This window comes from Dermacentor silvarum, chromosome 1 (assembly GCF_013339745.2).
Source record: "Dermacentor silvarum isolate Dsil-2018 chromosome 1, BIME_Dsil_1.4, whole genome shotgun sequence".
Classification (NCBI taxonomy): Eukaryota; Metazoa; Arthropoda; class Arachnida; order Ixodida; family Ixodidae; genus Dermacentor; species Dermacentor silvarum.
The window spans coordinates 440,313,736-440,328,107 of NC_051154.1; the positions used below are offsets into that span (position 1 = coordinate 440,313,736).

The 14,372-nt window shown below is 48.0% G+C and overlaps 1 protein-coding gene across 5 annotated transcripts in view; it reads left to right on the forward strand.

Moving 5' to 3' along the window:
- The window catches only part of LOC125942614 (uncharacterized), a 47,588-nt gene that overhangs the window by 14,942 nt on the left and 18,274 nt on the right, over nucleotides 1-14,372 (forward strand). The gene's annotated exons all lie outside the window — the stretch shown is intronic.

A 14,372-nucleotide genomic window follows, 5' to 3' on the forward strand; every position in this document is an offset into this window, starting at 1 on the left:
CTTCGTGTAAAAGTGGAGGCGCGTTATGAAAAAAAAACTTTATGATCTGGTTGGTTAGGCTGTCACCGTGCTGTGCACATCCAAGCACGACAGAATTCCTCTTCAGGCACGAGGTCAACTCAGCCAAGCTGTCATGATGTAGCTCATTATAGCTGAACCATGTCGTGAAAGTCATTTCAAGGGCTTCGACGAACGCGAAGAGCTGCTCCGACGGATAGAGTAGCCCACCATTGTCGCAAAAATGTGTCAGCGTAGCGAGGTCTTTGCTTGCATCCTGCGGAGCTACCAGAAGCTCATCGAAGCAGTCGCGGCAGCCGCTTTTCAGAACATTTTTCCTAGCGACATACCCGGCTATGTAATAAACAAGTCTGGCATCGCTATTCTTCGCAGCATACACATGATCAGGATCAAGCGCCGACTTTTCCAATACTCCAGAAGCTTCTTCGAGCTTGCCATTGTTAATCAGCGAGTCCACTGGCTTGGCACTACTGCCATCTCCAAGGAGAGAGGTCAGTGAACCTCCTGAACAGTTTCCACTGTTTGGGGCCTTCACCAAATCATAAAAGCTCAGGCAGTTGACCGTTATCAAAAACTGCGTTGCCGTAGGGTGATCGTTGCACCCTGAAAACTGGCGAATGACACCAAATAACTTTTCAATGCAGTCTTGGCTTAGACGGCTTGTGAGGATGAACTTGAAGTTCAGCTTTTCACTCGCATACCTCAGTAGGCCAAGGGTAGCATGCAGAGTAACTCTCAGTCCCTCGGCGGTGCTTCCTGAAATGAATCCAATTTTGGATGGCTCTAAGGAAGTTTCCCACTTGTTGAGGTATTCTAGGAACTTTTTTATGTTCGTTTCTTGAGGAGAATCTATCTTCAGTCCTTGCGATGGAATACGTGCCGTCATTGCTTCGATTAGCTTTACCATCCTGTGCACAAACGCCTGTGTTGGAGCTGGGTTGCCCCAACGCCTAGACACTTCATTCTTATAAAAAAATAGGCCACGTAGTACTTCAGCACTGAACAAATGGAAGGCTAAGTTTACCTTCATCTTCTCGAAGTTGTTTGGGTTCACATGGGAAGCGGTGATTTTAGGCATCACTTTTAGTGTGACGGCGCATTTATCTTCATCATACGCCCCTTTGATATGCTCCATGTACACAGCACCATCTGGGGTTTTTTAAGGGGCTTTTATAAAGCCATTCCTAACACACTTCATTAAATGTGGGAAGTCTGACATAAAGAAAAGGCGCCGGCCTTCCTCGACAGGATGCGGCACAGAAGACTTTATGGATGTTGAAGACCCCGATATACCAAACCTACGCCACATGGACCGATTACATGATGCTCCATCCGACGTTATAAAATCCACTTTGAGGCCTGCTTTCTCTGTAAGCAGCACGGCTTCCACAACAATCCTTGAAAGCAGTGCAGCTTTTATATTTCCTCTGGAAGCAAAAACTCCCAGTATTTGATGCCAGGAGCCTGTCAACGGTTGAAACAAAATGACCATGCCATGATCACATGGAATGTGCTTTTCGCTGTCAGGTGTGAACGCTCCCAAATCTACAAATCCTTCTACCTTTCCTGCGGTACCAACACTCAAGCACTCTGACAACTTCATTTCGTCTATTATGAGCCCACCGTGTCGTTTGAATTCATCCATTGATTTCGTTTTCTCGGCAATCCCTGCTAACACCATGGAATTAAAGCCAAAGCCGCTCTTATACTTGCGCATGTATACTTTCAGGCACGAGCGACTCGGCAGCAGCAGTATGCCCTCCCGTCTCACGTGTTCATACAGCCTAGGGCTCTTCATTCGCATTATCATGCATTCCAATAGCCACTCTGGGTTGTACTTCATTCCCTTTGCCGACTTACGTCGTGCACCCTGAAAACATTGCATGATGGCAAGCCTTTGCTTGGGCCTGAGATCTTTTAGTCGGTTTTCAAGGACGTTTTCTTCGAGCTCCTCACTTTGCTGCTTCAGTTTCTGCATATTATCTTCATACCGCGAAAGCTTAGCCCTTAATCGTTTAAGAGCTTGTGTTTGTGTCCTCCTCCTTAATGATAGACGAACAGCTTGAGTCCGACTGCGTTGTTTCCGCGAAGATCTTTGATTGAGGAGGCCTTTCCTGAGAAGTTTACACGAAACGCATTGTTTTTTCTCTTGTGCGGTTCCATGACATTTTGAACTGGATATTTCGGTACCAGTGACAAGGTACCTCTTGTTTCCGATAGCAAACGGAAATTCTTCAACAGTTCCAGCCCCTGAGCACACGCTTAGAGCGTCTACCTGCCCTAACAGTGAGGCAGGGTCGTCACACACATCGTGCAGTATCTGTATTCCTTTCACAAACACTTCTTGCTTCACTCCGTTTTCTTCTTGTGTGAAAACAACCAGCTTCCTGGCGAACAAGATGTTCTTGTCTTTTCCCGGTTCACACACGCTGTAACCAACAATCAGAGGAGATACACTGAACGTATGTTTCCCCCACGAGGGCGACGGTAAGGCGAAGTTCTCAAACGGCATGCATGAATCGCTGTTGATGTCAACACTGTCGATCGCGTTCTCAGCACTTACTGATGTGGTTGTCTCTTGTGCACGCTTCTTCCTCGGTGGGGCATGCTGTTCAGTCCTTGTGGGGCGCTTTCTCTCCGGTGGCAGCCTCTTTGAGCAATAGGCAGGTAGGTTCGGGAACCGAGTAGGAACCGCTCCCGGAAGCAGCACAGGCCTGGTTCTGTCAATGCGGATGAGCTCACCATTCACTGTGTGCTCAAAATATCTAGAAATGAACCTATCGTCGAAGTGGAGTTCGCACACTGCACAATTTTCTTCCAGTTTCTTGTCGGCGCGAGGAACAGCGCGTTGCCACTGTGCGAGCAAGGTTTGGTCCTTCGGTACACCAAACAAGGCCAGTTTATTTTGTTAGACTTATAGCCTGTCGTACACCCAGGCACAAAACAATGACTCTGCCTCCTTGGCATGACTACAGCATGACTACACACGACGGGGGTCAAACTTGCGCGCAGAACCGTAAAAAGAACTGTACGCACGTGGCATTCACCAAAAAGAAACGGCGAGCTTTTCGGCGCGGCGGAGCTTCAGCGACGTGAATGCGGGAGCGAGCGCCCCCACGCGGTTCCCTCTTCTCCGGCTTCAGCGCCTCCCATATGAGCCGCTCGCCGGTCGTCACACTTCCCCATTCTAGCCACTGTACCACAGAGATACGCACGCAGCATAACACGACGCCATGTCTGTAAACAGCGATAGTGGCGACGCTACGGCCGCGGTGCCTGAACAGGTTTCAGTTTCGATTTCAAAATATCACCTCCTAATTCACTTTTGTGGATGGTGTCAGGAACAGCTCAGAATAATGCTCTAACGCTCAATGTAAAAGCAAAGTGATATCTTAGTCTATCGGTGCACCATGCAATATTGATTGTACACTATGCAATCAGTATTGGAGGGGTGGAGGGGCTATTTTGGTATCCAGGTTCAGTCCGAACTGTAGGCTTTCGGTACTAAATTTTTGTTTATTTTGGCGTTTTCTAACGCCAGTTCTCATTAATTTTGCGTAAGTTTTGCTCGAACCTTTCGTATGTAAGGTAAACGCTTACAGTGAGACTTAAAATCCTCTTCCAACGAGCAAGCGAGCCGCCAGCCTTTCTTGTAGTGTCCGGAGTATTTCGCAGCGCCGGTTCGAAAAAGGATTGTGCGCTCACCGCTGCATTCTTCTTGCTCAAATTTTGCAGAATGATCGCATTTTGAGTCTGCTTCATTTAGTATAAGACTTACCGCAGTTAACTGCCTGGTTTGTAAGAAAAAAAATTCAAATTTGCCTTCATTTATGGCGATGCGAGCTGATCCACCGACGAGCTAGCATAAACTTGTGTCGCCGCCTGCCGGAAGCTGCGGAAAGCAGCTGGTTAAGGTGGTTTGCCGCCTGTTGCCCGCTCCTAGAACACGCGGCTAACCGGGCTGACCGGCTGCTTTCTGCAGCCGCCGGCAGGTGGCGACACAACTTTATGTTAGCGCCGTCGCTGGAACTGCTCGCGTTTCCATAATTGAAGGCAAATTTGCATTTTTCCCCTTAAAAACCAGGCAGATAACTCGGGTAAGTGTTATACTAAAGGAAGCAGACCCCAAAATACGATCGTTCTGCAAAATATGAGCAAGAAGAGTGCAACGATGAGCGCAAAACTTTTTTTTTTTCAGACAAGAAATATTCAGGACCGTCTATGTTGCAGTGGAGCGCGTCTTCTTGATTACCGCAGTTCGGTGTCATTTGCCCAACCTTGTACTTCTCGATCAAGCAGCCGTAGGTTTGCATGCCAATCGCCGCCGCAACTCGACACGATATACGAAGAAACACTATTGCTGTTTCCGTGGGTTGTATACACGCGGTGTATGATCAGGCGCGGTGTTCTGGCGGCGATCCACTCGATCCCAGAAAACGCATCTCTTTAGCAATGGGGGTAAAGTTCGTGGCAAGACTGTCAGCAGTAGTGATTGCACTTACGGGCAAATTACAGTGCAAAGTACGAGTCCGCCGTAACAGTGACGGTGTTAACCGACGCATGCAAATTATCAACCAATCTGCGTATCGCACTCACTCCACGTCGCGTCGCTTGCAGCCGTCGCTCGCACGTATATGTGGTTTCACCTGTGGTGTCACCAGCAAAGCAACCGGCTTGAGCGTTATCGATCTCTTTGGCGTTGCTTGTCGACGTCGCGTGCATATGGTGCGACAAGGGTGAATCGTGCCCATTTCCATGACAAGAATGCAGGGGACGCAAACAGCAGTTAGCGGCGTCACGAGTTCATTATTGAAGCTTTTAGCTTCGGCGCTTCGGCATAGTCAATTAGTTGACATTTTCGTTAACGGGAACAGGGCATTTACACATCTTCCACCAGTTCAGAAGTCATTAAGTTTCTCACTGTCTGTCGTGTTTTTTGCGAGAAAGTACCCAGATGCATTAGTAATTAATTTAATGAGAATATCCCAGAGTCATGGAGTCGCAACAATTAGGTGATTTCCTCGAATACAGTATCACTGTATTCGAGAATCTCGTGCGTACGTTCCAGCAATCAATAGCTTAATTGAAATACGGAAACATATCTTGTTGTTACATTCACCGTGATCACTAGAGCAAAAGCTACCAAGCGCATACGTACATATATATACCGGATGTTCAAAATTAAACTTTAAGGAATTTTTAAAAATGGCCTGTGGCAGGTAGCATAATTCTTATCGCTGAGCTGGGTTGTTCGAAGAGGCGGACATTAGCAGCACGAGAAATCGAAACACATATTCAACTAATTAATAAAAATTGACTAATGAACTTCTTAGTTAATTACTTTATGGCACATATTGCAATTTACGAATTGTAACCAGTGAGTTTGCAAGACACGTCCACTTGAAATGAATTTCCAGGATGACACCAGTTTCAAGATATTTCCCAAACTGTGGGACGAAATATATGGGCGTTCCAGTTACTTTTGTGCTTCCATGTATAAAACAGCATTTTGGCAAAAAAGTAAGTAGAATAACAGTGCATTTTTACAGCGAGTTCGATGGCACATCTCCAAACTGGTGTCATTCTGCAAATTAATTCCAAGTGGATACGCCTGACAAGCTCACCGGCGACAATTTGTAAATGGCAATATATGTCGTAAAGTAATTCACTAAGAAGTTCATTAGTGAAATTTCGTTAATGATAGTTAAATATGTGTTTCCATTTCTCGTGCTACTAATGTCTGCCTCATCGAATAACCCAGCTCAATGAAAAGAATTATGCTACCTGCCGCAGCATATTTTCTAACAATTCCATAAAACATAAAAATGAACACGCTGTGTAGCATTTGGGAATATGTAAATATACTTAATCTTGCAAAAATGCAAGAACGTTCCCAGCTGTTTGGCAGAGAAGGCAGTCATGAAAGAAACTTGACTTTCCTGATACACACTCTTCTCAATCATACGCTAATCAGATTGAGTTTCAAGACCATTCCACAGGCGGTTTCCCTTGAGAAACAACCTAATGTTTATGTAGTAAAGAAAGAGGATGCAAGCACCCTTCGAGTAAAAACCAGGCATCACTCTCAAAATTTGGATGCTGGCAAGAACATTGAGCTTAACATGATGAAGTTCCAAAGAAGGTGTGATTGAACAAGTTCAATCTAACTGATGGTAGAAAATAAACAACTTCCAATGTTGATTTAACTGCTTAAAGTGTAACACCGATACTTGAACAGAAGATTTGAATTTTTTGTGCAAGTATATGTCCGCCTCTTCGAGTAGACTAGATCATGAACTGGAATTGTTCGATTTGCCACAGGCAACCAAAACATTTATATCTTAATCATTATTATCTCCAAACTGGTGTCATCCGGATAATTCGTGGATCCGCCTTGCGAACTCAACGGCTAGAATTTGTAAATTGGAATATGGGACAATCGGCAATTAGTTAGAAACTTAATTAGTGATTTTTTCTTAATTGTATTGTTGATTATGCATTTATTTTTTGCAAGTAATGTCCGCCTCTTCGAGTGGACCAGCTCATTAACTAGAATTGTGCTATCTACCACAGGCAACCTTTAAACATTTTTGAAAGTGTTCGCTGAAACACCTTGTATATAGTCACCCATTGTCCTCCCACCATCCACCCAGTACACCCACCATTCTCCCAGCACGCACACCATTCACCCACCATCCAACCAGTACACCCATCATTCACCCATCATTTGCACAGGTCGCCCAGTATGTATTCCACCGTCCACCCAGTACACCCACCATTGAGACGAGTCACCCAGTAGGTATTCCACCGTCTACCCAGCATCTACCCAGCACCATCTATATCGCCCACCATCCACCCAGCATACCCACGATGAATTCCATCATGCCCAGCAACTTATCCAGCATGCCCAGCACGTTTCCCGGCATGCCCAGCATAAAACTAATGATGGGCAATGCTGGGATTTTCAATAGGGACACAATGGGAATTGCCGCCAACTGACCATTCATACACAAGCACGAGACATCCCATGAACGTGAAAACTATTTCCTATCGAACACTGACCAGTGATGACATTCTTTTTTACACTGGCATTCCTGTCGCTGTATTTGACAAACTCGTGTCAGCACTGAAGACTCAGGACAAGACAGTCCGCAAGGTTTTGACCATCGAAGACCAGCTGCTATTGACCCTCATGAGGCTTAGACTTGGCCTCCTTTGTGGAGATCTAGCAAGACGATTCGAGGTCTCAGTCGCTTATATTTCTAGAACATTTTCGAGAGTGCTGGACGACCTGGTGAAGATCATGCAAGAAGTTGTTGTATGGCTGCCTCGCTCAAGGTGGCGGGCAAGCATGCCAGAGAGTTTCAGAAACAGTGAGTACAGTCGTACAACATGCATATTTGACTGCACTGAGGCACTAATGCAAAGGTCACGGAAACTGATGGCCAGATCCCAATGTTACAGCCAATACAAGGGTGCAAACACAATGAAATTTCTTACCGTCATAGCACCAAATGGATTTATAATGTTCGTGTCAGATGTGTATGGAGGCAGGGCCTCATACAAATACGTTGTAAAGACATGTGGAGTGGAAGAATACCTCCTTCCAGGGGACGAGATAATGGCAGACCGCGGTTTCAAGCTTGACACTCATCTTGAAGTTCAAGGGATTAAAATGAACAGGCCTGCATTCACAAAAGGTAGGTATCCACAATAGTGTTTGTGATGACCTCCATAAGTTTAAAGAGCTGCACAGTAATTACAAGCGTGTACATGATTGCCTTTTTGTTTTTGTTCTTTTCTTAGGAAAGAATCAGCTACCTGAAAGTGAAGTCACCGAAACTAGGCGCATCGCTTCGCTGCGAATTCATGTTGAGCGGGCAATCAACCGAATCAAGACGTACAGAATTTTCAAACAAGTACTGCCCATCAAGTCAAGAAAGTATGCTAGCAAAATTGTCCTTGTTTGTGCGGGACTCTGCAACCTTAAAATTCCACTCATCAATGAACTAACTCGAGCGTAAATATCCCATATATATTGTAATTTTTGCCCTAAGCGCTCTGTGAGAAGTGAGTAGGGTAAACGACACTTCACTTCAGTGATGCTGTTTTTGTAACCTCACTGGTCTCGTACCTGTGAAGCTTATGAAGTGATATGAGGGCAAGGTGTAAAACAGGTGGTTGAATGTTGTTTATTCTTTCAATATACTTAGAGGGCTCTAATGAAGCAGACATTATGAATAAATAAAATTTTGCTTGCTACGTATGTGTTATTTGAGAAATCTCAACATATGTCTTGCACACAGCCAGCTTCATTTTATAATGTAGGTCCTCAAGGTGAGGCAGCAGGTGCAAAAAGTAGAATGCTTCGAGTCTCTTCATGTTCTGTTCAATGTACCGTGTGTCAACTGGCACATTTACGATTACATCACTTTCAGCTGACCACACATAAAAATAGCACATGCTTTTGCCGCAGCAAAACATATTAAACTGTACTTGGTCATAGTACCCATTTTTTCCGCCTGGGCAAAGCACATGTTCGCCATTCACAAGCTTAACGTCGTACTTTCCCCCTTCAATTAACACCTTGCAATCAGAAACTGTGGGACACTTGATCTCAAGTAGGGCATTATCAGCACAGATGCCATCAGGGCTTGCAGACAGCCAAGGATGTGTACTACTCACTACCATCCCCGACTGTGCTACAGCCAGACCAGTTTTCCTCATGAATGCCACTCTTGCAATGGCTTCGTACTTCAGCCCATGCTTTGTGGCAGCATTGCCAGTAAAGCTTGGATTTGAAAGTGCAGAAACAGCTTTCGAGGGGTCAGTGCTTTCCTTTTTAGGAACCCGCTTCACATTTGATGCAGTTATGCGAAGGCGCCTGGCCATGTGCCATAGTGGGCACCCCTGTTCCCTAGTGGAAAACTCAAGCAAAGCTCGTCCTTCAGCCGAAAGCACAACAAATTTTTGATAAAATAATTTGCAAGGGCCACAGCTTTCTGGAAGTTCCAATGGGTCTGTATGTGAGTGGCGAGGCTGGCTTGGCAGATTAGCAGCAGATGGGTCCCAAGCTGCCGCATTCATAGTGCTATGAAGCAAAGTACCTGCATGACATAAAACAATTGCAACTAATTTGCACTGCATTCTGCCAGCTAACACCACTTGTATTTATAATTAAATACAATAACCAAACACCATGTCTATTGTATTTGAAAGCCACCAAAATCTACCGTCACAATCTACATTATTGTTAAGCTAAATAAATGGCAATGTGAGTCAGTTCAATGAAAACATACTAATGAGCTTTAACAAACAATCGCCACTATAATATTAAGGCATTTAATTTAACACAAATTCACTCATTTCACCTGTGGAAAGAAATGTGCCCTCACCTGGAATGTTGAAGAGATCTGAGAATGGTTTGCTCCTGATGTGGTTTATCAGCTCTTCATCATTTCCGAAGTGATGAAACTTTCTTGAGGGTTTTGGTTCTTTATTTTCGGAGTCCACAGTTTGTTTTTGGAGCTTAAAGTCCATATCTTCAAGCAGGACAGGTTCCACATTCCTCTTTGTTCCCCTGTTCCACTGAGCTGCTTGGTCAGTACATGATGTGCCGGTCATTCCTGACGTGACAGCCATATCGACTTTCCACAGTAGTGCACCAACATGGCTGCAAACCCTTGCTTTCCCAGCCATACATGAGCATCCAGCAGTGATTACCTGGCCGGTGTGCCTGACACAAGCCCATGCTGTCCAAGGCTTTTGATTTATCGCCTGCGAGGTTCGAACATCCGCCTTGCATCACTTGGTTGGCGAGCTATTGAAAAGGGTGTTTTGGAACCTGACTCGAGGAACGGCTGTTCTTTAATTGCGAAAGGGCTCATATGCCTTAAAATTACACAGCCTTTGGAGTGCCCTAGATGAAAACTAGCCGCTCAAATAAGAAAAATAAAGCGCTACACTCATGAATTCCTATCGACACGTCAGGGTCCCGAGGCCAAGTTGATTGAACTTGGCACACCCACAGCCTGCCGAGGGAGCAGGTTTATTTTACTTCCTCATTTTCTTTCACCGTGTTCAATAGTTAAAAAAGAGAAAGAAAGCATTAAAATAAAGATCGCGTCTCGGTCGGCAATTCACGGCGCGGTTTCCCAGTGCCGTTGACACCCGACGATGGAATCTGGCCCTAAGCGACGCTCTCACCGCCACAGCCTCTTAGGCTCGATATATTTCTTCCCGAAGGCCTAAGTTTATTTTGCTCAAGCGTTCGGTCCTCACCTACGGCCTCAGTCCAAAAGTGCCCGCGGGAGCGCGTGCCGCGACCTGTCCGATGACGGGGTCGAACCACTCTCTCGGTTGTCCCAGCGTCCGCTCAAGGATGCCGGCGTCAATCCCTCAGAATAGAGACCTTGCATCTCGGGAGCGCCTCAGCTGGCTTTAATAGCCTTATTAACTCCGCCACTCGGCAAATTCCCGGACAACTAGTGGAAGACGGCAAAAAAGAAATATTAGCCAAGGGGCCCCGAGAGGCGGGAACATTGGCTTAATCAAGTGTCACGCTTCTACGAGGAAGGCAACTCATCGAGTCTCTTGCGGGCCGGGCCACGATGTGTGGACATCATCACCGCTAAGGGCGCGGGGACGAGAAAGAAATACTGCCAGCCATAGGCAACAGGCGCCCAGCTCGCGAGCAGGCCACGTTTCCCACACGCTGCCGGTACCGCCTTCCTCTTATTATTATTCTTCGTGTTGAAGAATACACCCCTCCATCTCGCTTTCGTGTACGCGCTTGTTCTTTCCCCTGCTCATACCCTCCCCCTCTCAAGCTAGCGTTCTCTCGCCGCGCTTTCTTACTTGCCATTACATCGATGTTTTATCACTTCTCGCAACGAGTCAATGCCGTCTTCTCCACCACGGGTTAATTTCGCTCCCTTTCGTCCATTCATATCTGCGTGTTGTTTTTGTCTTTCCCCCTCGCCATTCGATGGTGACCGGGGCTCCCTCGCTCGGAAGGCAGCGATCAACGAGATACGCGCGCGCGTCGCTTGCGGTGTAGACACACTCGCGCTTTCCCGCTGCGCTCCGTGTGTTAGCGGGGTGTTCGAGCGAGAGAGAGGCAGGGCGCACCAGATTGAAAACGAGCGCTCGCTGCTGCTTCTCCGCATGAGGCGGAGTGGCCGCGACGACTCGCGCGCTGCTTGAGTTATACACATCTCCCGCGGGCCGTCGCCGTGTTAACGCGCTTCACACAGCCGCCTGCGAAAAAGAAGGCGGGGATTCGGCGGTCCTAAAGAGAGAGGCGAGGGCGATCACAGTGAGGGGAAGCAGGGTGGCAGTTGAAGGGCCGAGGGTGAGGACTGCGGCAGCTAAGAAACTGACCGACCAAAGTAGCTCCGCACGGGCGCAGACCACTCGCTCGTCCAGAGAAAGGACCAAGAGCAAGTGGGGAAAAAAAACAGCCATTTCTAGCTCTCGCTTGCGCGCCGTTGTATAGTCGCTGCGGGATGGCAGCCGCCGCACCGCTTTCCGTTGCGATAATTCGGTGCAGCACTTGTAGAAGCAATCAAGTGTGAGATGGCGCGCACACGGCTTGTTTTTGCGAGAGAGACGGTGGTTTTGGCGGCCGCTCTCAGGATGCATACGCTTTCCAACGCTGCCGACGCTAACAGGCGGCCACTTACTGTGCTGTCGACGTCGTCAACTCCTGCATCGTCGCCTATACAGGCAACGGCTTTGAAGTTGAAGGAGCACTCTACTGTGTGATCACTCTCATGGGAGGGCGCAATTACGACGAAAGTGCGCTATAGGTTGACTTCTGTCATGGCAGCCAGTTGCTCTCGGTACTCTAGGTGCTCGTACTGGAGAAGAGTGAATGGAGAGCACTGCAATGTTCTGACCACGCTAATACAAAACTTTATGAAAACACGGGGGGCGCTACAGACGCGTTTGCAATGTTACCTACGGGCATATCGCGATGCCTTATTTAGAACAGGCGCACTGCAGTTCTAAATGTTGGATATGGCCCATGTACATAGAACACCACCTAGTTAATAAGCTTTCACCTGCGAGTCAGCCGGTCGTATATGACCTATAAGCCTTCAAGGCAACATCCGGAAGCTTGCGCACGCACGAAGACACGTTGTTTTGGGCGTATTCGAACAAGAGCAAATCGTCAAGGCGGGAATTGAATAACATTGAATAACACAGCCTCAGTGTATAGCAACGTCTTGCACTGCGTCACTTTTCCAATAGAGGCGCAGACGACCCTCTTATATTAAAGAAAAGAAAAAAAGACGCAAGTATTTTTCGGTTTTCCTCGGGAGTACTAGACTAAACAAACGCGCGAGGCGATTTGGAAGGCTCGGTACCACTGACGCCGAAAATCTGAGCCCTCTCAGGTGAATGTCGAACACGCGACGTTACTGACGCCGATGCGATGGACGTCGCACGAACTCTTCCAGATTCTCGCGCTGCCTCGAAATTCCACGAGGCCCAGAGCTCGCACGCATCAACCGCCGAGAGGCGATTCCCCGGAAGCGATATGGAGGCATTAAGAACGCTCGACCGCGCCTACGCAGGGTGCGAATGCGGCCGCAGTAACCGGCGACCACGCTGCGCCCAACTTGGCACCCGAAAGCGTCGAGCTGGTGAGAACGCGAAGAGGAGGCCACGGAGCTGGTTTTTCGGAGCAGCCAGATAGATGGCGCTTCCATCCCCCCCCCCCCCCTCGCCGTTCTTTCTTTTTTTTCCAATTAGCGTCGACCCAGGGGCCGCTCCGCGGCACCCTCGGTGCCGCGATCCATCACTTAAACAAACAGGGCCACTTAATGAGTTGGCCGAACGTCGACAACGAGGTGGTGCGCGCGCGCGCACGCCCCGCGCGGAGGAGGAGGGGGCCGCCACACCTGCCCTGACACGAGCGTTGCTCTTCTTCGGGTCCACCGATGCCTCCTCTGGTGGGAGCGCCCCCTGCTGTTCCTGCTCTCCGTGTGAGCCGCGGCGATGCATTTCTCGCTCGGACTCGCGCCGTCCACGCAGCCGCTCTCGGCAAGCCTCCCCGTCGGCACCTGGGCACCGAATCGGCACAAGTTGGAATGCCAACTGCGGCTGCGGCGCTCCTGGGAGCCAGCCGCATAAGGAGGAAAAAAAAAAAAAAAAAGATGACGCGCAGGAATGCGCCCACCCGAACCAAACAGAAAAATGTGTCGACGAGACCAGCACGCACAGGCAGTGACGAGAATTTTAGCCCAGAGCTAAGAGGAACTCAAGAGCGAATCGCATTCATTTCTGGGACTCCATGTGACCGAGAACGCCATTCACAGTTGGGGAGAAGTCGGCGCTATATTTTGCCATTACGCGCCGGGGCGACGGAATTTACTTATCCGCAGGCAAAATTCAACCGTACATTCTTTGCTCGGTATAGACGTTATGTGACTCACCTTTGATCAGCGGCACATGAGACGATCCAGCACAATATGGTTAAAGGAAAAGCGTCCATGTGGCGCGAAACATGAAACGCGCGAGCGCGCCAGGCGCCGAGATAATACATAGCGGGTGCTCTGGCGAACCCCGTAGAGAGTACTATATAAAAACGCAAGTAGTGGCGCATGCGGTGCAACGTCCTCCGCGACTTCTGTGGAATGCAATCGACCTAGCCAGCTCGCTGGATAGTTGGACAACAACTCGACGGGCTCATTACCTCCAGCCAACCAATCACCATTGTGTTGGTGCTCTTTTGTGCCTATTATAACTTTTGTGCCCATAAATAATCTTTCTACGGACAAAAACGTCGGAATAACATAAGAATACTATTCCTATTCTTATCATTGTTAAGCTTCGTCATTTTTCCGAGCGGTGCTCCACTTACGTTATCACGAGGATCTACCGGTCGCCAGTGGTGGAGCATAAAAATGGAATGGAATCGAGCGAAATTAATTTTTAGAATAAAGACCGTTTACAGCACCGTACCCATGGACGCCACCATGTTTCATCCGTGACAGCGCCCGCCATTTAGCGCCTTCTGAACGGCCACGGCAGCAGCAGGCACCATTCAGACAGCCACTATTTCTGCCACCATGGTCAGCAGCCAGTGGGCAGACGGCACAAGACTTTGGCCAAAGCTGCAGAGGAAGTGTACACCTTTCATTTAGCCGTTATGTCTGGGTTGCAATTTCAATTGACGTGCAAACTAACCAGCTGAAGGTGGCGAACGCGGTAGCCTGATGTTCGTTCATACCCTTTATATTCTAGTCTTCACAGCGGTAGAATTGTGAGGCTGTTACGGCCAGTCGATTGTCGTTAACTGTATGTGCAACAACTTCATGCGGGAACAGACACGCGTCCGAACACAT